The sequence below is a fragment of the Camelus bactrianus genome, chromosome 25 (genome assembly GCF_048773025.1).
Source record: "Camelus bactrianus isolate YW-2024 breed Bactrian camel chromosome 25, ASM4877302v1, whole genome shotgun sequence".
Classification (NCBI taxonomy): Eukaryota; Metazoa; Chordata; class Mammalia; order Artiodactyla; family Camelidae; genus Camelus; species Camelus bactrianus.
In genome coordinates, this window is record NC_133563.1 from 29,716,666 (window position 1) to 29,743,332 (window position 26,667).

Consider the following 26,667-nt stretch of genomic DNA (forward strand, 5'->3'; position numbering starts at 1 on the left):
ATAAATTCAATTAAAGAAAAATACAATTGTCATTTTCCTAGAGATAATCGAGCAAAAACTCCTTGCTTAAGGAGTCTTTGCCACAGTGAAATTGAGAAACTGTATAGAAAGTATCAGTGTTCTTCTGGTCATCCACCATGTGTTTGCTAAGGCAACCCCAGGTACACATGCAACTAACCGGTTTTCTTTACTAATTTAGTGGAGTCATAGGAGTAGAGCACAAGTTGACCTTCATAAGTATAAGAAGTACAGCAGTCATAAACAGGACCAGGAATAGGACAAGCTGAGGACATTTATATGAGGAAAGTAGGTAGGAAATAGAAATTGATTCGCAACATACCAAGAAAGCACGATGATTTATAGTTTAGGTAAGGAGCTGTTTTTAAAGACTTCTTTGTCATTTTACAAAAATATATTTATGACTGTTCATTGTTTATGGGCCTCTCTTACTTCATTTTGAGCTCCTGGAGCTTAGCGTGTTATTGGTCCTTGTATTTTAGTACTTTGCACAGTAACTGGCATATGGAGGATATTTAATACATGTTTTCTGATGAGATGGATAGACAGACAAAAGACTAAAGAATATAGAGATATGAAAATAAATTAATAAGTGTGAGTGCATTTATGGATGCATTTTCATTGATAATATTTCTCTGAACAATAAGTGCTTTAAAGTTATTGTTATCAAAATTCTATCATCCTTTGTGCCCTGTTTAAAGAATTAAGTCTAGATTTTTTTGTCCCAGGGGCCATGCAGACAGCAGTAGGGAATGGTTTTCATAGGGTCAGAAATTTGGGAAGGGAGCTCCTCCAATACAAAGGAAGGCAGTAGGTCAATCCACTATTTTACTAGATTGCAGACATTCGGATGCCAAGAAGACCAAGCATACATCTTATAAGGGACATTGGTTGGCTATCTCTTTGCTGCCCACCAACCTCTTTCCTAATGGTCTGACTTCCATCTTCTCTCCTGGAGCAGAGTTCATAACTCAGGCCAACTCAATCAGCCTGTTCCAGGCCCTAGCCAGAAAGTTGATTCATAGAAGTTCTGTAACCTTAGCCAATTCGGAATGAGTCTCAAGACTTATGCTGAGAAATCTCAGAAAGTAGTTTTCACATCTGCTGTATGAGACAGGTAGAAACGTTACCACAGGAGCTGCTGGGATGCATCTTGGGAACAAAGAAAGAAGAATTCTTAGTGTGAAACCAGGAAGAAAGATGGCGGCAGCTTTGGGGGTGGGAATCAAGTCTTTGGTGACAGCATTATCTGAGGCTAAGCTTTGTCTCTGAACTTTTCATTCAGCTGTTTGTTTTCCTGTTGTTTATAATATAATGCATCCTAACTGACACTACCATCACTTAACCAGCAAAACCACATCTGGAGCAGTAGGTGGAGAGTGGTCCTAAGTGATTCCCTCAACTTCAGCCAGTTTCAATCACTGCCTTTATGAGCCAGTAAATGTATGACGTGCAGTGGTGCTCAACAACTTAAAGGAACATGAAAGTCAAATGGAAGTGAAGACGTAGGTGTGAGCAAATTCTAAGGACTCTCCACGCTCACTAGTTTGTTCTTGTACATCTTGGACAATCTGGCTAGATCAAACACAGTCCATCCCTACAACCAGATTTTGGGGTTTACTGGAGAAGCTAACTGCTCTCCCACCAAGACACAGACCTAGATGACTCCCCTACACCTCAGCTGTTTCCTTAAAATGACCCTATGACTAAAACAGGCAATTCAATTAGGTATCCCTCTCCCAAACTGCAGCTGTACCAAAAGTGATTATGACAGAATGGACCAAAAATGTGGAATTTAGGAATTGGGGAAATGAGCAAAGCTCTTAAGAGACTATCATTTAAAAAAAAAATCCCAGAGCATATCAGGGGTTGAGGGTAGAAGAACACTGAGCAACAGCTGTCAGTTGGAAATCTAATATAGGGTAATACAATCAGGTTGGATTTGCAAAGCCCATTTGGTTTACGGAATCGGGTAGAGCCCACATCACCAGGTTCAGGAATCTGTTGTCCTCTGGATGGGAACCGAAGTTTCCAGCCACAACCACTTCATTCAGTGAGCTTTGACACAGACCTGGTTATTCAGGGAGTTTCTCTGGTGGGCCAGAGCAGGCAGCCCATCCTCCAAAGTGAATGCTGAGCCCCCTGCTAGCCCATACCATGTAATCAGGCGAGGAAAGTAGAGGGTGATGCAATGAATTCCAACAGGATGGGGTAGGAACAAGAAAGAAAAACACTCAAAAACCCCCAGATCTTTTCTAAGTCAGCACAGCAACTGGCGGATTTACAATGAAATTCCTATCCGTGGGACAGTGGCCAAACCAGGAGACAGTATAATTACAGGAGATAAGACTTGGAATAGGATAAATTAGAAACATCGCCCCAAAGTTACAGATTTGACAGGAAATAAAGATAACGTACACAGTGAAATTTCTGTGATCAGGAAAATATATCAGGATTAAAGAATGTACATTGGTAAGGCACTCTATTTATATAAATTTACATTTATATAACTAAGATTGCACGTTCAGTAGTTCTATTTAATTCAGCAAACATGTAGAGTGAGCCTCCTGTGTACCAGGCACTGAGTTAGGCCCAGGGTATAGAACAGAGTTTCTCAACCTCAGCAGAGCGGATATTTGGGACTAGACAATTTCTTCTTGGGGGGCGATGGGGTGGAGACTGCCCTGTGCATGGTGGGATTTTTAGCAGCATCTCTGGGCTCTACCCACTACACCAGCAGCAGCCTCCACTCCAGTTGGGACAACAAAACCATCTAAAGAAATCGCTAAATGTCTCCCCTGGGTCGGGGTACAAAATAGTCTCTGTCTGAGAACCACCAGAATAGAGTAACAATTAAGACAGAATCATCCCAGGTCAACGCGTGCACTCTGGGGTGAAACGCTCTGTGTTCAGATCCTGAATCTGCAACTTACTGGCTGTGTAACCTTGGGGAAGTTAGTTAACATATTTCTAACTTCAGGATCCACATCCACAAGGTGGAAATAACAAGAGTATCCTCATCCATAAAATGGAAGTGACTCTGTGGAAATGTCACGAGGATTAATGAGAAGATACATGTGAAATATCTGACACAGTACCGGGCCCGGGTTAGGGACACGGATCTTCCTCCAAGGAGCTCGTGGAGTAAGGCAAGACAGGCACAACAAGTGCACAATTAACTTTCACAGGCTTCCCTTGAGTAGGATTCAGTATTTTTCACAAATTGCCAAGATCCCATTCCACCTGATTCACTTACATGATTTCCCCCCCATGCCCCACGTCCACCGCCATGAATCAGACAAGACTTTACACCAACCCTCTAGTTTCCAACATCTTCTCCAATGCATCCAAAGCCCTCTTGCTGCCAAAGTTTATTTGCTGAAGATCAACTCTGTACCACGTGCCCTTACTTCATTGGCTCCTCATGGCTTTGTCTGGCATTCAGAGTCATCCAGGATTTGGATTCACCATGGTTTTCCAACCCACTTGTCCCTTGAGAGTTAGTTCAACTCCAAACTTCTTTGAAAAGTTTTCCCAGATCCTCCCAGGTAGAACCTCTTTCTTCCTCTGCCACATGTTCCCTGGTGCTTTCCTGCATCTGTAAATTAACTGGTAACAGTCTGCTTCACCTCAGAGTTCTTCATGCTTGTCTGTCTCCTTCACTAGTGTGACAGCCAAGAGGGAACTGAGACCATCTTTCCATCATTTCCATAACCAATACCCAATCTGCTGTTGTAGAGATGTTACATACTATTCATAAGAGAAAGTAAACAGAACTTGCACGACCTGAGAAAAAAACAGAATCTGGACAAGAACCAACCAGAAGAGACACCTCGCTTCCTTGGTCCCAGCTGCACCTCTAGAGGTTTTAAGCTTCACTCTCCACAAAGCCAGAGGCCCACACAGATCCCACCAGTTAATATGATGTAGCGAGCCTGCCTTCCCAGTGGCCAGCATGGAGTCAGAGGAGGCCTGGAATCACACGCCATAGTTTAGGAAAACATGGTAGGAAGAAGGGAGTTGCACAAAGTGTAGTCTGAGCTTTTCCAGGTATTGAGGACCTCGGCACAGCACAGAGCAGCAAGAAAATCAAGCTCGGACAAGTCCCATCCAACAAGATCTGGACACTGTAGCACTCAATAAATATGTATCTCTGAGTTTCTGAATAAACAAATGAATGAGCAAAAGAGGAGAGTAAAGGAACAAAAAGAAAATGATGCTGTGTTGGCCCTTTACAGAGGTTCTCTTCCTGGATCTTCAAAACAAGATTCTAGATAGTCACTACGAGCCTCATTTTGCAAATGAGAAAACTTAACTTCACCAAGGAAGGGACAAAACTTTCGTGACTTCCAGGCTTCGCTTTGAAACAAGATCAGCACTTCTCACCTCGTGCTTTGTGGATAGTAATAGATGTCAGTCAACCAAGGGCTACAGAGTCAAATCCCAATGTTGCAAAGTGCCTGCTTCAATCACTTTAGCCAAGTTTCTCTCCTGCAGTACTGCTCAGAGTCTTTAATACCCAAGCACATGTTATGAATTTGCAAGGAGGTGTGTTACGTACTGTGTAACCCCAGAGCCCATTCGTCACAGAATACCTTGCAGGACCAGTATCCAGGGGAACATATGCTGGGAAAATTCCACATTATGTTCTACTATCTTTCTGATGGATGAGTAAATACAACGGAAGTGTGAATGAAGAAATGAACTCAATAATATTCTAGCAGTAAACTCCGCATACCAGATCGGGAATATGAGGCATGAGCTATGTACTAGTTTTCCAGGGTGGCCACACAAAATACTTGGTGGCTTAAACAACAGAAATTTATTTTCTCACAGTCCTGGAGACTGAACAGCCAAGATCAAGGTGCTGGCAGGGCTGGCTTCTCCTGGGGCATCTCTCTTTGGCTTCTTGCTGTGTCTCCCATGACCTTTTCTCCCTGTATGTGCATCCCTGGGGTCTCTGCTCTTCTTAGAAGAACATCAGTTATACTGGATTAGAGCCCCACCCTTATGACCTCATTTAACCTAATCACCTCTTTAATGGCCCTGTCTCCAAATACAGTCACAACGGGGCTTAGGGCTTCCACAGATGAACGTGGGGTGGGGGACACAATCCAGTCCGTAGCAGCCTGTTATTTCAGTTCGATGGGGGAGGCAGAGACATGCCTGGTGTTAGTTCATAAATGAAGGCTGGGCAGCGAGCGCAACCTTGGGACAGAAGGAACAGGGGAGGCTCCACCTGGTAGGAAAAGACATGCACTGAAAAGGTAGGCAGCTCTCCCCACACATACACCTGAAAACAGGAGAGGGCAGCGAGGAGCACGGGGAGCGGGGCGGGGGCTGCATCCTCACGGGACTTGTGGCCGGTCCCTGGAATTGCTTCCTTGGAAGAACAGCAGGCGGGAAATAGCACGGGTGGTGATTTTCTTTTTTCGTTTTCATTCTCTTTTTCATTAAAGGTTATAAGATATTGAATATAGTTCCTTGTGCTCTACAGAAAAAAACTGTGTCTTATGTATTTCTATATATAGTGGTTATCATTTGCAAATCTCAAACTCCCAAATTTATCCCTTCCCACCCCCTTTCCCTGGTAACCATGACTGTTCACTATGTCTGTGAGTCTGTTTCTGTTTTGTAGATGAGTTCACTAGTGTCCTCTTGTTTTATTTTTTTAAGATTCCACACATGCACCCTAATGTTCATAACAGCACTATATACAATAGCCAAGACATGGAAGCAACCTAAATGTCCATCAACAGATGACCGGATAAAGAAGCTGTGGTGTATTTATACAATGGAATACTACTCAGCGATAAAAAAAGAATACAACAATGCCATTTGCAGCAACATGGATGGACCTGGAGATCATCACCCTCAGGAGTGGTGATGCTTCCTGCCCTAGGTCCATTTTCCAAAAGTAGCACTGTTTAAAATTAAGTAGTGGGGGTAATCGAGACTGAGACACAAGACAGATGGTAGAGGAACAGCATGTTTTTGTGATCTCACTCGCCTCCCAAAGCCCCGCAGGCCCACTCCCAGCTCCTCTCCTGAGACACTGAACAGGCTTATGCTCCTGAGGAGAGGGGTGCCAGGAAACCAAGAATCTGGGGATGTCAAGAGGAAAGTTCTAGGAAGGAGTTGGGGCAGGAGACAGATTACTGGGATGTTGTATTTCATTGGGATGATGCTTTGGGCTGCAAGTTATTACTTGGAAAAAAAAAATCCAAGTAGTTCAAACACTAAGGTGATGCCTGCAGGAAGGGTGTTAACAGAGTATGTTAATCCAGCGGCTCAATAACTTCATGAAGGACCGATGTTACTTGCAGCCTTCTACGCGGCCATGCTCAGCATCTTCTCAGGCTCGCGTCCTTCATGGTCCCCACAAGGATGGTCGCAGTTCCAGTCATCTTACATAGGCAAACCAGTATCCAGGAGCAGCAACAGAGCCCCCAAAGTTCCCTTCTGAAAACAAGGAAAACCTTTCCAAAAGGCCCTGAGCCGTCATGCACTCATAAGTCTCATTAGCCAAAACGAGTTACAGGCTCCTGTCTACACCAGTCACGGGGCTGGTCTTGGGATGACTGGCTTAGATCAATCAGGAGTCAGTCCCGAAGCCTGGGGCTGCTGCGGAGCCCAGCCTCCCTCGAGGGCCACAGAGAGTGGAAGCCAAGCAAAAGCAGAGTTCTCTTAGCCAAACAGGGAGGGTGATGGCAGCCAACAGTGTCTGCTAAAGACTGGATAGGACAACGCCCAGTGACAGGGAACAAGGAGACAAAGCAGGAAGCGCGACCCTACGAATGGGGAGCAAAGAAGAATCTCCATCACCATGGCTAAATTAAGGGGATGTATATGCCCAAAGGGCTACCCTGACGGGGGTGGACCAGCCACAGTGCGCAGACATACCTGCTCTGGCTTGAATGAGACAGAGCAGCAGCAGCAGGAGCATTAGGCTGGCTGCCTGGAGAGGAAAATCATTCAGCCCCCACCTTAGTTATTATCTAGAAGCACAGGATAAATGCTGCTTTCCACCCTAAACCCCAAAGCAGCAAGCACCAGGGCGACTGACTTTGTTCTTGAACATTCTTGAGGTGAGTAAAGGATGCTTCACGTAACATCAGAAGACTTCAGTTCAGCGTCCAGCGTAGCCACTTCCTGGGCTGATGCACTTGGCAGGGTACCTCCGAGCCCTGATTTCTTCATCTGAAAGATACGACTAATAAAAACACCTCCCTCTTCACAGCTTCACAAGAATTCCAGGGGCTCAGGCAAGGACGGCGCACTGTCCACCTGACTAGTGGTTATATCAATAGCTATTAATCAATGGCTAGTCATTTGTACTCCAGGGGAGTCTCTGATGATCTCAGACTGAGCAAAGTATCTGACTCATTATACAAAATGTAAGAAAGCCCCCCCAAATCAAGCCAGCCAAGAATTCAATTCAAGAAACCAGATCAAATTCATTTCTAATCAAAGTGGAGATCCTTGACTTTGGTGGCCTCAGACTCCAAGAACAGTTAACTCCTTCCTAATTGTCACGGAAGCTTTCTTCCCATTCTTTTTTTTTTTTTTTTTTTTTTTTCCCAGAAACAGAATGAGTCTCTACCACGCTCCATACGCAAGCAGGAATAACTACCCAGCATGTCAGCTCTCGGGTTAAAACTTGTTTTTTTCATTTCTGCTCCAAAGGAAACAGCATCCAGAAATATGATCACAATATTCTGAAGGGAACGGGTGCTCATTTTTCCCCATTTCTTGGATGCCTGTGATACTATCTCCCAATTTGTGTGCCCCACAAATCCAGCTTTTAAAATAAAATCCAGATCTCCACCAACAGCTCTTTGATTTTAGTGGCCAGAGTGCTTTCATCTCAGCTCTGCTGTTAATTTGCTGTGCAACCTTCCCACGTCACTTTCCCTCTCTGGGATTCACTTTCTTCATCCAAGACATGAGGGATTAGACTCGGTGATTACTTGAATTCATTACAGTAGCCACCACTTAGTGAGAGCCTGCCTGGCTGGCGATTTTTAGCTCTAATTCTCACTGCAGACTCACACACCTGTGGCTCAGCAAGATGACACGTCGGTTCGAACCGCAGTGACCGTGTATCACACCTTCGTATGTTGTTACACTATCTTGAAAAGTCTGCTCTTTTCTGTTTTATCATTTTTTTCATTTGTCTAAATAAGCCACTTATTTTTGATCCCGCCTTTATCTGGATTGTGACCTCAGGACTGTGTTACATAGGTTTTGGAATATATGTGTCAGTTTTGGTAGCTTCCTGCAAAGGAAAGGGCCGGGGTGGGAGAGTGCGGGGTGTCCAAAAGGGGTGGGGAGTGGGGCCTACACCTGAAACTATGGGATCCTGAAGCCTCTCCAGGCACCCCCAATTTTGTGACGAGCAGCAGTCTTCCGGCTAAGTCAGCTCACCGCCCCACCCCACCCCCGTTAGAAGCGATCCAAGCCCCGCTGAGGACTGCGGGTGAGAAGGGCAGGCCCCTCCCCAGGCCCACTTCCTTTCATCAGTTTCACAAAGGCTCTCTCCGACACAGGTCATTACAGGGGATTAGGCCTCAGAGTTCAGGGGACCCCGAGGCTGGGTCACCTCCTGCAAAGCCCTCCTTTTTGGTCTTTCCCAAGCTTGGTGGGCCAGTGGCTTGTCCCTTCCTGGCCTGGTCGGCTATAACAAAAAGCGTGATGACGGAGGAGGCGGAGGGAGATGATATTTAAAGGGGGAAAAAATTCCCATTCTTAACTCAGACAAAAGATGAGATTAAATGGTTCAGAGGAGGCTCCCCGCACGTTGCTGAGGGGCCCTCTGTGAAATCAATATCCTTCCCTTGGCCTGCAGAGAAGGCTGCTCCCCCTTCAAATCTACACACAGGAGAATGTCAGCTCAGGAACCTGGTCTGAGATTTGCTTACTGTCAGGAAGAGAAAGGGCTGCAGGTAAGAAGTGATCCAAGACCTTTGTCTTTCTCAAGTCATCCGTGGGACTTCCCTTGGGGCACAGGTACTCAGCCAAGACACTGATTTTGCCATTCTTAACAACCTTCCAAATGAGAGCAATAACTGGGAATCTGGAGTCCAGCTTTGTGAGTTGCCTCCAAGACTTGGCAGCTGTGTGGCCTTCAGCAAGTTGCTTGACCTCTCTGGTCTCAGGTTCTTCAACATTATCTCTCTTACTCAGTTGTCAGAAGGAATATGTATGAGATAACACATGGAAAGTAAATAATTGGTAACTAGGGGGCTGTTTCTTCCCTTCCTCCCTGCCTTACCTCATCCTTCTTTTCTTCTCCCTTCCTTTCTGCTTTCTTTCAATTGAACACAAATTCCAGTACCTGCTCTAGGTGAGTGATTTTGCAAAGAGCTAAGGTTACCAAGGTAAATATTACACCACCTCTGCCTTTTTGCCCAATGAAGAGACAATTTCAAGTGCATGATAAAAGCCACGGAAATTATGCACAGGATGCAAGTCCATCCATATTAAGTGTCTCCACCCTAAGTATTTTAGATGATGCTTCTGGGCCTCTCTTAAGCAGTCCCTGAGTCTGTAAGTCACTAAGTTATTGCTCAGATGACCCCTACGTGCTAGCAAGGCCAAGTTGGGACCAGGACTCAAATCTAGTGACTCCTGGTCCAAGTTCTTTCAACACTAGTCTGATGACAGTAAATTAAAAGGTCATGAGCCATGATTTTAAAATGTGCCGTTTAATTCATGTTCAAACAGGAAGTCTACTCCTTTTTGTTTTTATTCTTCTGTCTCAAAAGAAAAAAGAGATAATGGTTATTTTAAAAGTAAGATCACTTTGGTGATAACACGAAGTTTATAGAAAATTTATCTTTCAAAAGCAGCTCATGGAGATGCAGACCCAGAGAAAAAAGGCCACTGAGGGAAGCAAGCATCACACGCACCCCACCCTTCTGAAACCAAACCAAACCACATGGAACCTTCAGTGAGCAGTTCAAATTCTAGCCGAGACTGTAGGCTGAGACAGATGCTTTAAAAAAAAAAAATCACAAGCACAGCTGACCTTTGTAGTGGTGTTGATTACGTCTAGAACGGCCGCATGGAAAGAGCGCCAGGCGTGACGTCCAGGGACCACTGTAAGCTCTGGCTTGGAGACCTGGCTAACCCTTCCCCTCACTGAGACGTACATTCCTCACTGGTAAGACACTGAGGGGATCCAGTATGTCGGCAGGTGAGAAAGTGTTTCAAAAACATACAACTGTGTTGCCCCAGATGGTAGCCACCAGCCACAGGCACCCACTAAAATTTAAATTAATTAAGGTAAAATAAAATTTAAGATTCAGTTCTTCAGCTGCACTAGCCACACTTCAAATGCTTATTATTAACACGTGTCTCATTCCTACGGCATGAAACAGGGCTGAAATAGAACACGTCATCATTGCAGAAAGTTCTGCTGGAGAGCACTGACCTAGAAGGACAGACTAAACCACAGTTAACAGCTGCAATCCCTGAGAAGAGGATGGATGCTGAGAGAGACTTTAAATGCACACTTTGTAAACCTCCATACTGTGCGCTTATTTTCCATGAGCATGCATCTTATTTATAACTTGAAAAAGAAAGAGCCACAAGGAAGTGATTACCATTAAAGACAGAATAACAGTTACCTCCAGGGATCGGGGGATGATCTGGAAGGGGTTCAGAAGAGATTTCTGGGACTAATGGCAATGGAATATTTGGGTAGACACTCAGCAAAAGAAATTGATTTTCTCACTCCTAATAACCATAGGCATGGATAGGGTCATGGATATATTTTTTTACTGTATATTTTAAAAAATTTTAAGTGAATATGTAACATTTTTATAATAGTGAGATTTGCTTTATGCATCTTTTCCTATGTGAGTTTTATTTTGCAATACATATTTTAATAAGACTTTTTAAAATGTATAAATAAATTGTGGAGCTGTCAGTCTCAATCAGGGGGTACCACCCTTAGCATTAATAAATGATGGCTTAGTAAATGAAGAACAGTGTTCAACCTTCACCTTCAGTTCCTCTCTTTTAAGCGGCCCTTAACGATGGCAGTCCAGCTCACACTGTCCAGCACATTCTCCCTGCCTGCCTCCCACCAGGGATGCTCATGAGAAATCAGCAGATTGTAGCAGGTAATGGTGATAAGAATTTTTCTAGGGAGCAATTTGACAATATATACTCCCTTCAATTTTTAAACATGAATATGCTTTGAAATATCTATTTTAATGAGATTTTTTTTCCTTGAAAAACATCACAGTACAAAGACTTAGCTAGAAGGATGTTAATAACAGTGATTTTCCTAACGTCCAGGAAAAACAATTGGAAACAATTTAAGTGTCCAAGCTAACAAATGGATTAAATTTTGATATATCCAGACAACTAAATACCGAACTATGAGAAGTCAGGCCATGGAGGCATATCTGATGTGAAAATTCCATACATGCTACATTATTAAGAGGAAGATGGCAGATCACAGAAAAGCACATCCGTACGGTTCCTGTTTGGACAAGGCAAGTCTGTGTTAGGAATTAGCTTTGTGACTACATGGAGGTCATCCCCAGCCCAGGAGTGGAACTTAATCACTCTCTTCTTGACTGTGGCTGGGCTTAGCGTTTCACTGCTAAAGAAGCGAGTGTGGAGTCAACTTACAGTGGAGGAACTTGATCAAGAGTAAGTCACGTTCATAGAATACAGACTTGTGGTTGCCAGGGGGACGGGGTGGGAAGGGATGAACTGGGAGTTGGAGATTTGCAGATACTGATTGGTATATAAAAAATAGATAAACAAGTTTATACTGTATAGCACAGGGAAATACATTCAATATCTCGTAGTAGCTTATAGTGGAAAAGAATACGGGGATGAGTATGTGCATGTTCCTGTATGACTGAAGAATCGTGCTGTACAACAGAAACTGACACAGCATTGTGAACTGACGCTAACTCAATAAAAAAGGGGAAAAAAAGAATAAGTCATGTTGATTGCATGTACGTATGAAATGACATGACAAAAAGGACACTTCACCTCTGTGGTATTCTTCCCTAAAACCAATAACCCCAATCTAATCATGAGGGAAAAACACCAGACAAATCCAAATCAGGGTACATTCTGCAAAATACCTGCCTTACACTCCTCAGACATTTGAGGCTACGGTCATGAAAAACAAGGAAAGATTGAGAAGTCATCATAGACAAAAGGAGACTGAGGAGACGTGATGACTGTAGGTAATGTGGTCTCCCTGGGTTAAATCCTGGGACAGAAAAAGGACCCTTGTGGAAAAACTGTGGAAATCCAATAAAGTCTGGAGTGAGTTAATAGCACTGTACTGTTTTCATTTCTTAGTGCGACAAATGCACCATGATTGTGCAAGGTGGCAACACTAGAGGAAGTTGGGTGCAGGGTCTAAAGAAGCATTCCATATTGTCTTTGCAACTTCTCTGTAAATCTGAAATTATTCTAAAATAAATAGTTTTTAAAAAACTACCTTTGCATTTGCTTCTAGGTAGTACTTTGTACTTTTAAATTTTCATTCTCTAATATTTCTAGAGTGACAATGCGTTGTTTTTTAGTCAGATAAGCAATTCATTACATAATCAGAAGTTAACTGGGAACCTCATCTGTTCCCCATTTGAAAGTGACATGCGCCTGCCGACAGGAGTCGACAGGGTAACTGTAAAAGCAAGTCAAGTCAGTCATTTTATGAGTTGGACACCTGGCTGCCGCTGACCTAAGCTGGGCCAATCAGAGCCCTTTCCTGGTATTTTACAACTGAAGACCTATGAGACAAAGCCTCAGTCACTCTACAGTGATGGAAAGTGGCATGCTCTGCTCCATGACCAGGGGGAAGAGCCAGGCTGCCGTAGGAGGTGAGGACAGCATGCAGGAAAGAGAGGGAACCCATAAGCACAGCAAATCTTGCTGATGCTCCATTTATCTTTGGCATTAGTATGTGCTGCCCTCCCCTCAGTTACATAAGCCATCCCCAAAACTAACTTTCTGGCCTAAAATTGTTGGAGTCGGGTTTCTGTCTCGTGCAACCCAAAGTGTTTGGCCTTGACTTTTACACAGAAAAAAGAACACTCCCTGACCTGATTCAAGTCCCTGGGAAGCCCCCAAAGGCACACTTGCCCAGCGTTTAACTGGAGCACTCTCAAAGTGGATCAGGTTTTAGGCTATCAATAAAAAATGAGTTGAATTGAACTGAACTGAAATGAATTGAATTGGATTGAATTGAACTGAAAAATTATGAGTTCAACATAGGAGTCATTAAATTAATACTACTTGATTTTTTCCCCTAAAACAATAAGGATTAGACTTTTCTTTGCATTACCAAAAGGCAGAAGACAGAAAATGTGTCAGTCACTACATTACCCTCAGTGACTTCCGTTAAACTTGGCACATAGTTGCAACCCAATGAATGAATATACTTTCTCTTCTCTACCCAATGCTTGCTAGAAATATATTGTATCCAATTGCACAGGACGTAAAAACCGTTGCGTCTTCCCACCGCTTAATAAACTACGACTGAAGCTGATAAACTTTACTGTTACTCTATCCGTTGAATATGCAAAATGAAATGTTGTAGGCTACCTGCAGCCTCCTGCCTCTCTGAGGGAAACAAAGTTCCGATGACTCTGTTCATGGAAATTGAATGACATAATTAAAAATTTCAACTTTTTAAACAGCTGCCATTTCGGTGCTATAGATGCCCACCATTAGGGAAAATTAGAAATACATTGACTCATTGGACTAAGAAATCCTGCAAGGGAGGGAAAAAAGATGGACCGGATAGTCAATAAGTATCACAGAGGATCAGTCCAATACAGGGGAGGCAACATCATGCTCAGACCCCAAGGGGAAGTTTTAGGAAAGGTCCTTTCTGAAAAGTGGAGAACCTACGTTTGAACAGCTCACCCTCTACATTATAGTCTTTCAACTTCACATGATTCCTCCCACCATCACCAGTAACATTCATTGACCACCTGCTACGTGCTAAGCATTGTTTTTCTCATGCAAACCTCTCAACAATACTGTGCGTTAGTCATTACTATTATCTCCATGTTACAGCTGAAGAATCGAGGTAGTGCAAGATTAAATAACTTGCCTACGGTCAAACAGATGATCGGGGTGGACCCAAATTTGAACCTCAGATATAAAACACTGACTCTCGATCATAAAACCTGGAAAACAATCTATAACAAGTGAGTATTCACTGAACAGTAAAACTAGAAGACAAGGAGGGTGTCTGACTCTTTTTCCAGTATCTAGTGTCTCAAGCAGAGTGTGTGCTCAGTAAATGTTTGAGAGATGAGAGTTTCTTAGTTCTCATATTTTTTCTTAGTGTTTCATATATAAGAAATGTATTTTGCATTTAATGAGCACAGAACTCAGACTTTTAAAATATTGACTGTTCATCCCTCCATCTTGAGGTCCTAGCACTGTATCTTCAAGTTATTTTATATGTTCTCAAAAGAAAGAGACTGAATGGAGAGGTTTCTTCAGTTCTCTCCACATCCACGCTCACACCGGTCCTTCAGTTAATACACAAAACCCGGAGTGAAAAGACCCAGACAGAAATGTGCCTAATTAAGCCGGGTATATCTGCGAACTAAAGCCAAGCCCTCAGATTTCCTTCTACATAAGAAAAAAACTGGTGTGCTACCAATAATCACGTTTGCCCATCTTCCCCTCAAGCTACAATAAGATTAGATTTTCATATTACTATTTTTTAATTTAATATATATTGCTCACCTAATAGGGAAGAAAAAAAAAACCCTTAAGATTTACTATATCAGAATAGGTGATACACAAATAAAGCCCATTTAAAAACAGAATCAGAGGGGACTGGAGATGCTCTAAAGAAAAGAGGCTGACAATACTGTAGGCCTCTCAGTCTGAACCTAAAAATAAACCTGATGTGGTCCTATCACCTTCTTTAGATCTTCTTTGGCATCTGAGTATCTCTTGTGGTTCTTACAACCTTCCCCTGCTAAGGTGTGGTGGGTGAACTCCTCTGATCTCTTCTACGAGGTCAGAAGGCCTGCAGAGGTGGGCCTGCATCTTGCTTGTCTCTGCATTCCCCAGCACGCAGCACTTGGCCTTGGGCACACGAGGGGTCCGAGAAGTGGAGGGCTGCTGAGCTCTCCTTGGACAGTTTTGACATTCCTGGAACACTGCATGGTGCCTGTAAGGCAGAAGGCACTTCATAAACATCCATGGGGTCAGTTGATTGAATTGAACAGAACTTCCAAAATGTGGATCCTGTACTTTAGACTCCTCCCTACTCCATCCTTTGAAACTGCTTCAAGAAAGCTAAGCATGGTCTGCTATGTTCTCCACGGCCTTGGCTGTGCATCCAAAGTCAGCCAGTGTCAGCTCTAAAATGCTCACTAGAACCAGAAAAGGTAGGCATCACTCTCTCCTTTTTTACAATGAAGAGACAGAAGCATAAGAAGTTGAAGATCATTACCAAGGTCATACAGATACTAAGCGACAGCCAGGTTTGGAATGACGATCTGTATGGATGCAAAATCTGCATTGTATCCATTTTGCCTCCCTGCCTTCTCGTTCCCAGACGCTCAAATATGCTTGTGCACATATGCACACAATCAGCCCTATTAGTACTTTCGCCTGAAAGATACATGGGTTCAGAAGACATACACGCCTACGGTCAAACCCAATCGCAATGTCCTGTGTTCCCTCATTCATTAAATTCATGTGTTGGATACTGACTGAGCAGCATCATGCGCCTGGAACATCTGAGGACTCAGCCGTGAACAAGGCAGGCAGGGAGAGAGAGCAGGGGTCCACAAATGTTTTCTGTGGAGGGCCAGAAAGTAAATATTTTAGGCTTTGGAGGCCAACGCGTCTGTTACAACTCCAGCTCCTCACTTACAGAGCCAAAGCAGCCACTGGAGATGTGTAAACGAATGGGCGTGGCTGCGTTCCAATAAAACTTTATTTACAAAAACAGGCAGCATTGATTTGGCCCGCGGTCATATGCCAACCCCTGAGACAGTTGATAAACATGGAAATAATTAGAGACAGATAAAAAGTCTGGAGACAAGCATAGGTCCTACGAATTCAGTGAAGCAGTGCAATTAACAAGACAGAGAATGAGAGGCAACTTTAGGTTGGGTAACGAGGGAGAGGACGACATTTGAGATGAGACCAGAATGCAGGTGAACCAGCCATGAGGATCCGGAAAAAGAACTTTCCAAGTAGCAGGAAGAGCTCGAACAAAGAGCCTGAGACGAAGTATGTTTGGGGAACAGAACGAAAGCCAGCACATCTGGAACCAGAGCGGTGGAAGATATGGTCAGAGGGTGAACATGACCAGATCATGAGGACGTTAAGGGCACGCAGAGGCGGTGGGACCTTCTCACTGCGATAGAAAGTGTTTGGAGGATTTGTAGCAGCATTGCAGCATGCTTTCATTTACAAGTTTGAAAACAGCAACTCCAGCCGCTTGGTAAATCAACACTGGAGATGCAAAAGCGAAAAGAGCAGCAGGGAGGTGGCTTGCATATGGAGGTAGCAGGGCAGAGGGGAAGACGTGGCTGGAGTCCTGAGAAACTTTAGAGCTGGTAGGGCCGGCAGAAGTTGCTGGAGGGCTGCACGAAGGGGAAAAGACAACAGAGCATCCGGCATGTGCTCATTTGGTTTGATGTACGGACACAGTACAGTTGCTGGGCCACGAACAGACTATGTAGGTCAAGAAGGAAGAGCACAAACAGAAAGTTTGGTTTGGGTGCGCTGAAGACTGACCCTAACTGATCCCACGGTGCCCAGCTCCGAGCCATCTGCTAAGAGGCCACTGCAGAGCCACCAGGGAAGGCCTATTGTGTCACACAGCGTTTTGAAACATGCAAACCAGACAAGTAGGAACTAGTCAAAGACTGTTCCAACTTCTTATCGCCAAAACACCAAACTGTGAGGAAGCAAAAATATACATGGCCCAGCTCAGCTGGGGCCAATGTGACCCAGGAACAAAAACTCACACATGCAAGTGCACACTCTACCAGAAAGGGAATTTTGGCCCCTCAGGACCACATACTTAGAAGGTCTTAAAAGTGATGAATATAACACGCTTCCTGGGGAAGGAGGTGCGGAGACAGGGGACCAGGGAGATGGCCTGAGGCTGTCTGAGGAAATCAGTGGCTGCTCCAACGCTCTAAACGGCTGACGAGCAGGATCATCCCACTGCAAGGGGCTCGAAGGCCTTTCACTCAGAGAGAGGCTCACTCTCTGTTCTCTCATTATCAGAAATGCTGTCAGGCACATAGTAAGAGTTATGTAATAGGAAGCAATACTTTCCGGCCATTTCTCCATCCTCCTGTTATATAATAATGCTGCCAAGATGAAGTGGCCAACGTCTCAGCCGCAGAGATGCAACCCTGTCAAGTAAATTTATAGTTTATACTTCCTTTTCTCTTTTTTAGCAAGGGCTCCCTACCCACTCCTTCCCTCCCCTCTCTCATGCCTTGCCAACAGGCCAGTCTCCAAACTGACTTTTTTCTCATAGGTGGACCTGCTCCATTCATGAAAAAAAGGGGGAAAGGTTACTTTCATTCATTCATTCACTTACTCATTCAGCCAATCAGCCAGCAATTAATCATTCAATAGCTTACCATGTAAGAGAGTCTACAAAAAGGAGAAAAGAGAATAAGCTTTGTGCTTATTTGGGTTTGTGCTGACCAGCTAGGTGACCTGGGGTCTGTGAAACAGGCTAAGAAGGGAGACCTAGTCAGGTTTGGGGAGGGTTAGCGGAAACTGAGGCAAAGCACCTCTGCACAGCTCTTCTTCAGCTTCTTCACATTGTCATGTATTTGGCGCCAGGGTTACCAAAATGAAAACGACAAGGTCTCATATGATATTTGTGTTTCTCTGTCTGACTTACTTCGCTTAATATGATCATCTCTAGATCCATCCAAGTTGCTACAAATGGCATTATTTCATCCTTTTCATGGCTAATATTCCATTGTATATATACACCACAGCAAGAAGAAGCTGTTCTTAATCAGCCTCTGAGATTTGCCTGGGTTTACTCTCACAGACCAACCCAAAAAAAAGGCTTCCATTGGTCTGCCCGTCCCATCAGGCCAGGGTGTTCATGTGATGAAGAATATGAAATGCCCTCCCTGGAAACAGCATAACTGGGCCTTCAGTAACAATAGAAAGGGAGTGTTTGGTACACGTAATGAAGGAGAAAAAAATCTAATTTTTTCAGTGTTCGCTATGTGTTAGATTCATTCATCTTTCCATTCTCAGCTCAAACTTCTGTCTGAATCTTTCCTGAACCTCTTCTTCCATCTGCAGTTATTTTCCCTCCCATTTGCCCTTGCTGTTATCTGTAAACCCGAAAAAACAACTGTGATACTCTACTGAGCTCACGTATTTAGCAGTCTGACCCTCCTACTGATCTCTGAGCCTCTTGAAGGTGAGAACTGGATCTTGGCCATCGGGACGTTCCCAGAACCAGCATGGCGCCAACATACAGGAGGGGCTTCGCTCACGTTTAAAAGCTGGCGTGGAACATGCTTGCATAACCATTAAGCTGCTCTTTGGTTTCATGATTTTCCCTTGGGCCGAGTCAGTCTAGGGGGTTATTCTCACAACCACCTCACAGCAGTGTTCTGGACAATTCTGAGCTTAAGGCATTCGGGACTCAAGATTCAGCTTCGAGCTTGTAGCATTTGGGACTCAGATAATGTGGGTTCAAGGATTGGATCACTGTGCAATAGTTTTGCTTAAATCTTAATTTTTTGTTTTGTCTTTTATAAAACACTGAATATGTTTCTTAAAATTGCTAATGTACTTTTTGCCAAAGAAGCTTGGAGTACCCTCAGGGAGCCACCAAGGGGCCTGTAACTAATATCTCTCTCTCTCTTCATGCTTCTCAGAGGTGGAACTAGGGCGGAACAAGGCTGGTAGGACTGGGGAGGAGCTACTGAGACAACCTGCTCTGTGGCCGATTGAGAAGATGTTTGTCTTTGGACTAGTGATGCCAGTCCTGGGATTTATCTGAAGGATATGACCAGATAGATGTGCATGGATGTTCATCACAGAATTACGTTCATATATTAGCAAAAAACTGGAAACAGCTCAAAGGGCCAAGAATAATCAAAGAATTTGTGGTTCATCCATACATTTAATACTATGCAGCCATTAAAAGTTGTGTTTTCAAGGAATATTTACTGTCATGAGAAAATGCTCATGACATAATATTATACAGTCAACACATTACAGAACATGTATGCACACACATATATATTTGAGAGAACACTATACACACATGTATATTTGGGAAAGTATGGTATGCGTGCACACACGTGCACACACAGTAGTCTCTCAAGTCTAGATAGTAACAACTTAAAATTCACCATCCATTTAATATCAAATTTGGGTGCTGATAAACACTGTACCATTAAAAATGATGTAATATTGGTTGTAAAACATGTCTCAGTTTAAGAAGCATCAAAATGTAGGGGGAAATCCATCTTTGTTAGAAGATAGGAGATAAAGCCATACAATTTCAGATTTAGAAAAACAGTAGATGTAAGTATATGTTAGATAAAAATATAATGAAATACTTGAAAATGTGAATGATGGTTTTCTCTGGATTGTTTGTATTTTTTCACACTCTGCAAAATTATCTGAATGGACACTAGGTCTTCCTTCAAGATGCTCAGAGGCTGGTAGAGGGAGACAGACACGGAAGCCAACGCTAGGGAGAATTACAAGTGCATGACAGTGTCTTCAGGGTACTGACAGCTGGCAATTCTACAGGAAGCAGTGAGATATCAAGGAAGTTTTCATCCAGGGGTGAGGTTTGAGTCAAGTCTTCAAAGAGGAGCAGAGGTAGATGGGCAGCCAGTTGAGGGAAGGGCATTGCACATGGCAGGAACAGCATGAGCAAAGGCATGGCTTTTTCTGGGAACCACCAACACTGTAGGGTTTGTTGACTGATCACAATGAATACCAGTCGGGAGGCGGGGTAACTTTTCCAGGACTTAAAAGATCTTCCCCACCGCACAAAGATGTTTCAAAATTCACATGCCATGGGACCTAAAATTCAAATACCTAGAACAGCTCACAGTACACAGCAGGCACTCAAAAAAATCTTTGAAATGTAGGAATGAATGAAGAAATGTAACTCAGGCTTCACCTGTTTCAGTCAACCACTGTTTCTATGCCCTTCCTCTATCTTTTCAAGAAAATCTTTCTTTGGGAGTATTATCATTGCCTACTCTACTTCAATGTCATTGAATTAGATTTGAATGCCCAAGAGATTCTTAAAATTTTGGAGGGCTAGGAAATAAGAAGCTGAATTTCTATTTCTTCTTTGCTGTTTACTAGACTTATGACCTCAGAAATGGCTTGAATTCTCAAAATTCTAGGAGTTTTTTTAATCTGTAAAGCAGAGATAATTATATTTTCTTTGATTACAGAATTGAGGAGATCATCTTAGCTAGTAAGTGTTAGAGCCATTGGTGATATCTAAAAGTCTATACAGCTCCAAGAGATTATCACTTTATAAATCATGGGGAAAACTAAAAAGAATCAATAATTTGCCCAAGAGTGTAGAAAATGGCAAAATGAGTTTTTGGGGTTTTTTTGTTTGTTTGTTTGTTTATTTGTTTTGCCAAAATGAGATTCTTGATTCAAGACCTCACCTCTGTCCATACAACATACTCTCACCCGGAGCCCTCTGTCGGGGTGGAAAAGCAGACAAAAGAAGGGAAAGATATTACCCCAAGGAGGGGTTCTGATTCTCACTGTCTGCCTGATCTTACAACTTTGTCCTCATCTGTTCTCTTCTCCAAGTGACTTCCCAGACAGCCATGTCACCAAGTGGTCACAAAGCGATGCACAAGTGCCATTTCTTCTTCCAGGATAACAGTCACCAGGACCCTGCGCCAGGCTTGGGAGGCCAAAGCCAGTGCAGGTTCGCATATCCATCCACCCTTCATCATGATTAACTCTTCCTTCACGGACCAGGACGTGAGCATTTATCTTTCGAGTTCTTCAACTATTAGTGCCCACGACTCTTCCCAGGCCATCTATCATGGCACTGGAAGCAGGAGGTGCAGACAAAAGTTGTCACATGTGTTGATGTGGTGTGAAGAGGATGATTAATGACAGTCACACACGGCCACCCAGCTTCTGACTTACCTACGCTTACTGAAGACGCTGACTTCGCCCTTTTCACGAGCCGTCTTTCCCACACTTTCCCCACCACTGCTTTCAATAATAGCTTCAGCCTTGGGAGCCTCATTTTGAAAGGAAGGGAGGGGAACCGTCTGTTACAGCCACCAAAATCACACCAGGGTTTCTGACAAGGCTGCACGCCTGACTTGGGGTCCTCTGATTACTGCTGCTTTTGTTGAATTTGAAATCCACCCAGGCATTCAGCAAATACAGATGAGTACAGTACCTCCTCAAGGTGCTTGGGATACATCAGAAAGTAAAACAGACAGAATAATTCTTGCCCTGGTGAAGCTTACATTCTGGTAAAGGAAGGAAGGTATTTATAAGTAGACTGTAAAGTATGCTAGAAAGTGGTCCATTCTATGGGAATAAAACAGCAGAGAATACGACGTAAGTACTGGGGAATGAGGTGGGTTGCAACTTTAATGAGAGAGTCAAAGTAAGCCTCACTGATAAGATGAGATTTGAACAAAACTTGGAAGAGATAAAGAGCTTAGCCAAACAGGTAGCTGAGGGAAGAGCGCCCTAAGGGGTCTGAACAGTCACTGCAAAAGCCCAACGGTGGATGCTTGTCTAAATTTCTTGATGAACAGCAGTGAAGCTTGTGTGGGTGAAGAGGCACATGTCAAGGATGAACAGAGTAAGGATACAGCAGGGAGGAAAGAGGGGCCGGACGCTACGAGGACACCAGCTTATTTTCTGCAAGATACAGGAAGTCATTGGAAGGTTTTGATCCAGTTTGTGCTTTAAAGGAGTCACCCAGCTATCATTTGAGAAAAGATAATGGGTTGTCAAGGGAGAGACAGGGGATCACTCCAGAAGCGATGATGACAGTCATCCAGGTGAGAAATGATGGTGACCTTGACCCAAGTGTTAACAGCGGAGGACTGAGAAATGGCCCAATCCTTGATATAACATGTCTCATTGAATTTAAGATGCCAGTTCGTGGGACATATTTCTAATCTGGAGATATTAAAATGTGATGTTATCTGTATCTTGGTAACAAGGAAATAAGGTGTTTTCAAGGTGAACGAAAGGGTTTCCAACAGATTTGAAGTGAGGATGAGAGACAAAGAGGAGTCAAGGGTGTCTCCAAGGTTTGTGGCCTGAACAATGGGTTGGATGGGGCTGCTGCCCTCGGCTGAGATGAGGAGGACCACAGGGGACGCACATCAGGAGGAAGGGTGGGTGAGGTATAGATCAGGAGTGCAGTTTGGGACGTGTTGAGTTGAGATGTTTATTAAAAATACAAGTGAGAATGCCCTGTAGGAAGCTGAATATATGAGTTCAGGAGAGAGGTTTGGATCAGAAATACAAAGTTGAGAATCATAGGATATAAGCAATAATTGAAGGCAAGAGGTGGAATGAGATCACCAAGGGAAGGAGGGCAGACAGAGAAAAGAGGTCCCACGTATGGAGTCCTGGGCTTTCTAACATAAGAGGTGTGGGTGGAAGAAAGAAACCAGCGAAGGAGACTGAGAAGTAACCAGTGAGATCAGATGAAATTACAGAAATAATTGAAAATGGCCGTGCTCTGGATCGGTTTGGAGAGGGGGGAAAAGTAACCTACTTAAATGCTTCTCAAATAGATACAATAAAAAAGATTCATATCTGTGCTTAGTTGATGACAAGGTAAATAGGAACGACCATGGCAAAGAGTGAAAAAAATTAGAGAAGAAAAGGGAAATTATTACACTTCTTATGCGATCTATCTCTTTTTTTATTGAAGTATAGTCAGTTTGCAATGTGCGTTAATTTCTGGTGTACAGCATAGTGATTCAGTTATATGTGTGTGTGTGTGTGTGTGTCTATATATATATATTTATATATTTATATATTCCTTTTCATATTCTTTTTCATTATAGTCTATTATAAGGTACTGAATATAGATCCCTGTGCTCTACAGTAGGACCTTGCTGTTTGTTTTATACACAGTAGATGGTATCTGCAAATCCTGAACTCTCAATTTATCCCTCCATCCTTCTTTCCCCTCTAGTTACCATAAGTTTGTTTTCTATATCTGTGAGTCTGCTTCTGTTTTGTAAATAACAGCAATGTATTTGTTTTGTAAATCACGTGTTTCTTCTCGAGCCACCTCGCTCTTGGAAGATTAAAGGTGTTTGTGAGAAATCAGCTTGTTTGTTGCACTGAGTATTCTTAACCTCACAAAGCAATTCTGCTTCCCATTCCATTGTCCTCTCCATCACTTATCCCGCAGGTGTTTATTGGGCCAACTGGTGTCCATCAAAGTCCAACAACCCCCATTCCTGGGCTCTCAGGTGTCTGCCTGAGATCCCTCGACCGATAAAGCACATTCTTGACTGGGGTGTTCCCCCTAACAAACTAATAGCCCCAGGTAATTAGGCAATGCCTAATCTCACAACAGCTCAGGCCGGCCGGTTCAGCGCACCTTATCAGAGCCGTAAACCCCGCCGCCCTTCACGGACCCTAAGCCTCTTACTCACTTGCAACCAATCAGACACTCGCACACAAGCTGATCACTCACCTTGTGGCCGGACCTTATAAAACACCCCAACAACCGGCCCTCGGGGCTCACACAGGCACCTCTTGTCTGTGTGGACACTGTTGTCGACAGCAACGTAACCTAATAAACTCTATTCTATTCTCATACTTTATTTGAGGTAAATTCTTTTACCAACTCACACGTCACCATGCCACCAACCGGCCGCGCCACACTGTGTCCCACAACAGGATCGTGTCACACTCATCCATGGATTGCCTCATTCCACAAAGACTTACTGACCATACCGTAAGCCAGTGCTCCCAGGACTGGGTCTAGACGGCTGACTTGAAAACACACCGTTCCAACCTCCTTTTCCAGCTTCAAGCCAGTGCAGACACAAGACAGAGCATTTCGCAAGCTAACTTCTCAGATTCTCATAAAACCCTGGTTTTACATCTACAAAATGCAGAGAAGAAACCCAAGACACACAAGCCATGTGCAGCCCACCCAGCAGGCCCCAAAACCTGCCAGGCTTGCTTGCTCAACGCTGCCTCGAGCTCACTGTCCCTCCCGAAGTAGCGGGGAAAGCAGGAAGTCGGGACAGTAACAACGTGCCAACACGGCAGTGCCTGTCACATTCAGAGTCAATTTCATATCTTGCATTTAAGTTGAACCACATGGCAGTGTCTCCAAGTCACTACGGTTGTCATCTCGGTCTTGGATGAGAAAGCAAAGGCTCCAGAGAGGTGAAGGGTATTTTTCCCTGGGGCATAACCAGGAGGTGGCTCAGCTAAAAGTCCACGTCTTCACAGGGTTTGGGTTTGGGTTGGGTGCTTTGGGGAAGCTCCAAACAGATAAACGGTAAAGGGACGGACTGAAAACAAGAGGCAGCCGGCAATGGAGGGGACCAGGAAACAGCTGGGAGGGGACAAGACCCTGCGCATTGGAGGGAGCAGGCACTCAGGGACAGGTAAGAAGGAGCATGGCACATCCCAAAGCGGGGTCCGAGGGGCAAGCCACATATTGCTGGCTGTGGAGAGGAGCCCAGGACTTCTCAGCACCTACGTGGCACAGCAGAGAGAGCCCAGCAGAGCTGGATATCAGGCTGACCAACCATCCCCGCTGCCCCGGACCGAAGTGGTTACTGGGACACGGGGCTTTCAGACTTACAAGTGGCCAAGTCCCGCACAAACTGGGCTGAGCTGGGCACCCTGGCTAGAATTGTTTCTCTCTAGCTATGGGAACCAAGTGCAAACTTCTCAGCCTCCTCTCTGCTAACGTGGGTGTAAAGGATTGGACCCTGGCAGATTTATCACGAGATTTCAGTGCAGTAAGTGAAAACTCCCTAACATGCCGTCTGGCACTCGGAAGGCATTCAATTAACGGCAGCTCTGATTATTACCGTGATGTTATGAAAAGGAGATTTTCAACTTACTTTCTCGCCAGTCTTCACACTGAAATGCAGTCTTCGGCGTCCTCCCGGAAATGATTCTCCTGGGAGCTGGGTTTGGAGCAGCTGTTGCGGATCTTCATAAACACCATAAACTTGGAGGAGCTGAGGCAGCATTACGCAGGAGAAAGTGAAAACCCAGCTGTAGGCTCCTCGGTCCCCGGGCTGCTCTGTGGAAGTTCCCGTCACTTCCAAGATAAACCATATCCTAGATAAACTTCACTGCTGGAAGAGTTTATCAGGCCAGACTGACCCTGGGAATAACAAGGAGACCAACCAAGGTCCCTCGTGACAACTTAAATACCCAGCACTCAGGGCTCTTACTTCATCTGCCTCTGTCTATCCCAGGCTGTCTCCCATCCTCTTACCCTCCCAGCAACTCCCCCAAAGACTGAAAGGGGTCTTGGGCTAATCTGATAACATCACAGTCACTACCTCTAGCATACACGTTCCCAGTAGCCCCTCTATTTTAATTTCCAGGAGCATTGGATGCATTAATCCACAGGTCTTGGAAAACTCAGGTCCTGGGCAGAAAACCATTCTCTCTCTCTCTCTAAGTAAAAGTCCTTGCTCTGAAGATTGTTTTATACTCCAGGCCATTGTTCTTGGGGCCTCAACTACCGTTGTGTTTATTCCCTTGTAATCACCTACCTATGCGCCAACAGAACTCTTGAAATGCAGAAGACATCTCCATGCATGGAGATGGAACATAGCATTCCAAATTTAAGTCCCTCCCAGAAACTGGTTTTGCTTTTAAAATAGCCCAGGATTCTCTTACCCTCAAAGTCCTATTATGCACACCCAGGCTCCCTTATCCCTCACTGAAGGAGCGTTTACCAAATATCAGGCACAGGTGAGGTCTTACCCCAGCGAGAGAGGAACGATGTAGCTGGGCTCCAAGCAACAGCTTGGTCCTACTGTGCTGTGACCTGGGGTGGGGAGGGCGGGGGGGGGTGCTGGGAACACCAAAGGAATGCTGTTCCTTTAAGTCTTGCCCCTTTGTGGCTCACAAGTGAGTAAATTCAGACAGCAGCTGTGAGCTCAGCAACAGAAAAGCCTTCCAGGGCCGCATTCCGGACACTGCCGGGGGAGCAGATGAAATCAGGTGGGCCTAGCCGGGCTAAATCCTCATTCAAAGGTCTCTAGTGCCATCTAGCGGCCCATTGGGGGTCCTGTTGGCAAGAAGCCAAGACAGGACTGTGGAGGTAGAGGCGGCCTAGAGGTTTCCCCTAGGCACCGTGGAAAGGAACTTAAACACCAATCAGTCCACCCCCTCGTCTTCCAGATGGAGAAACTGAGTCCCAAAGAGGTGAAGTGGCTCGTCTGAGGTCACACCTCTAGCCCACAGGGGCCCACATCTCCTGGATTCAGGTCTGCGCTCTGCCCCACCCCCACGGGGTTCCTATATGAAAAGATGAACTTGCCGCGAAGCTGGCTTGGAAAAAAGAGCTTCTGTGAAGCACCCCTTCCCTCCCCATTTTCTGTTCCACCTCCTTCCTTCTGGACCTGGTACTGTCTTCTCCTTCTAGAA

General features: G+C 44.4%; 1 long non-coding RNA gene across 4 annotated transcripts in view; it reads right to left on the reverse strand.

Moving 5' to 3' along the window:
• LOC141575039 (uncharacterized) overlaps nt 1–25,394 on the reverse strand; it is a 553,420-nt gene extending 528,026 nt beyond the window's left edge. For all 4 annotated transcript variants that reach the window (XR_012502283.1, XR_012502282.1, XR_012502281.1 and 1 more), the window contains exon 1: nt 25,122–25,394. This is a non-coding gene — a long non-coding RNA (uncharacterized LOC141575039). The remainder of the gene's footprint in view (nt 1–25,121) is intronic.
• Between the last annotated feature and the right edge of the window lie 1,273 nt (nt 25,395–26,667).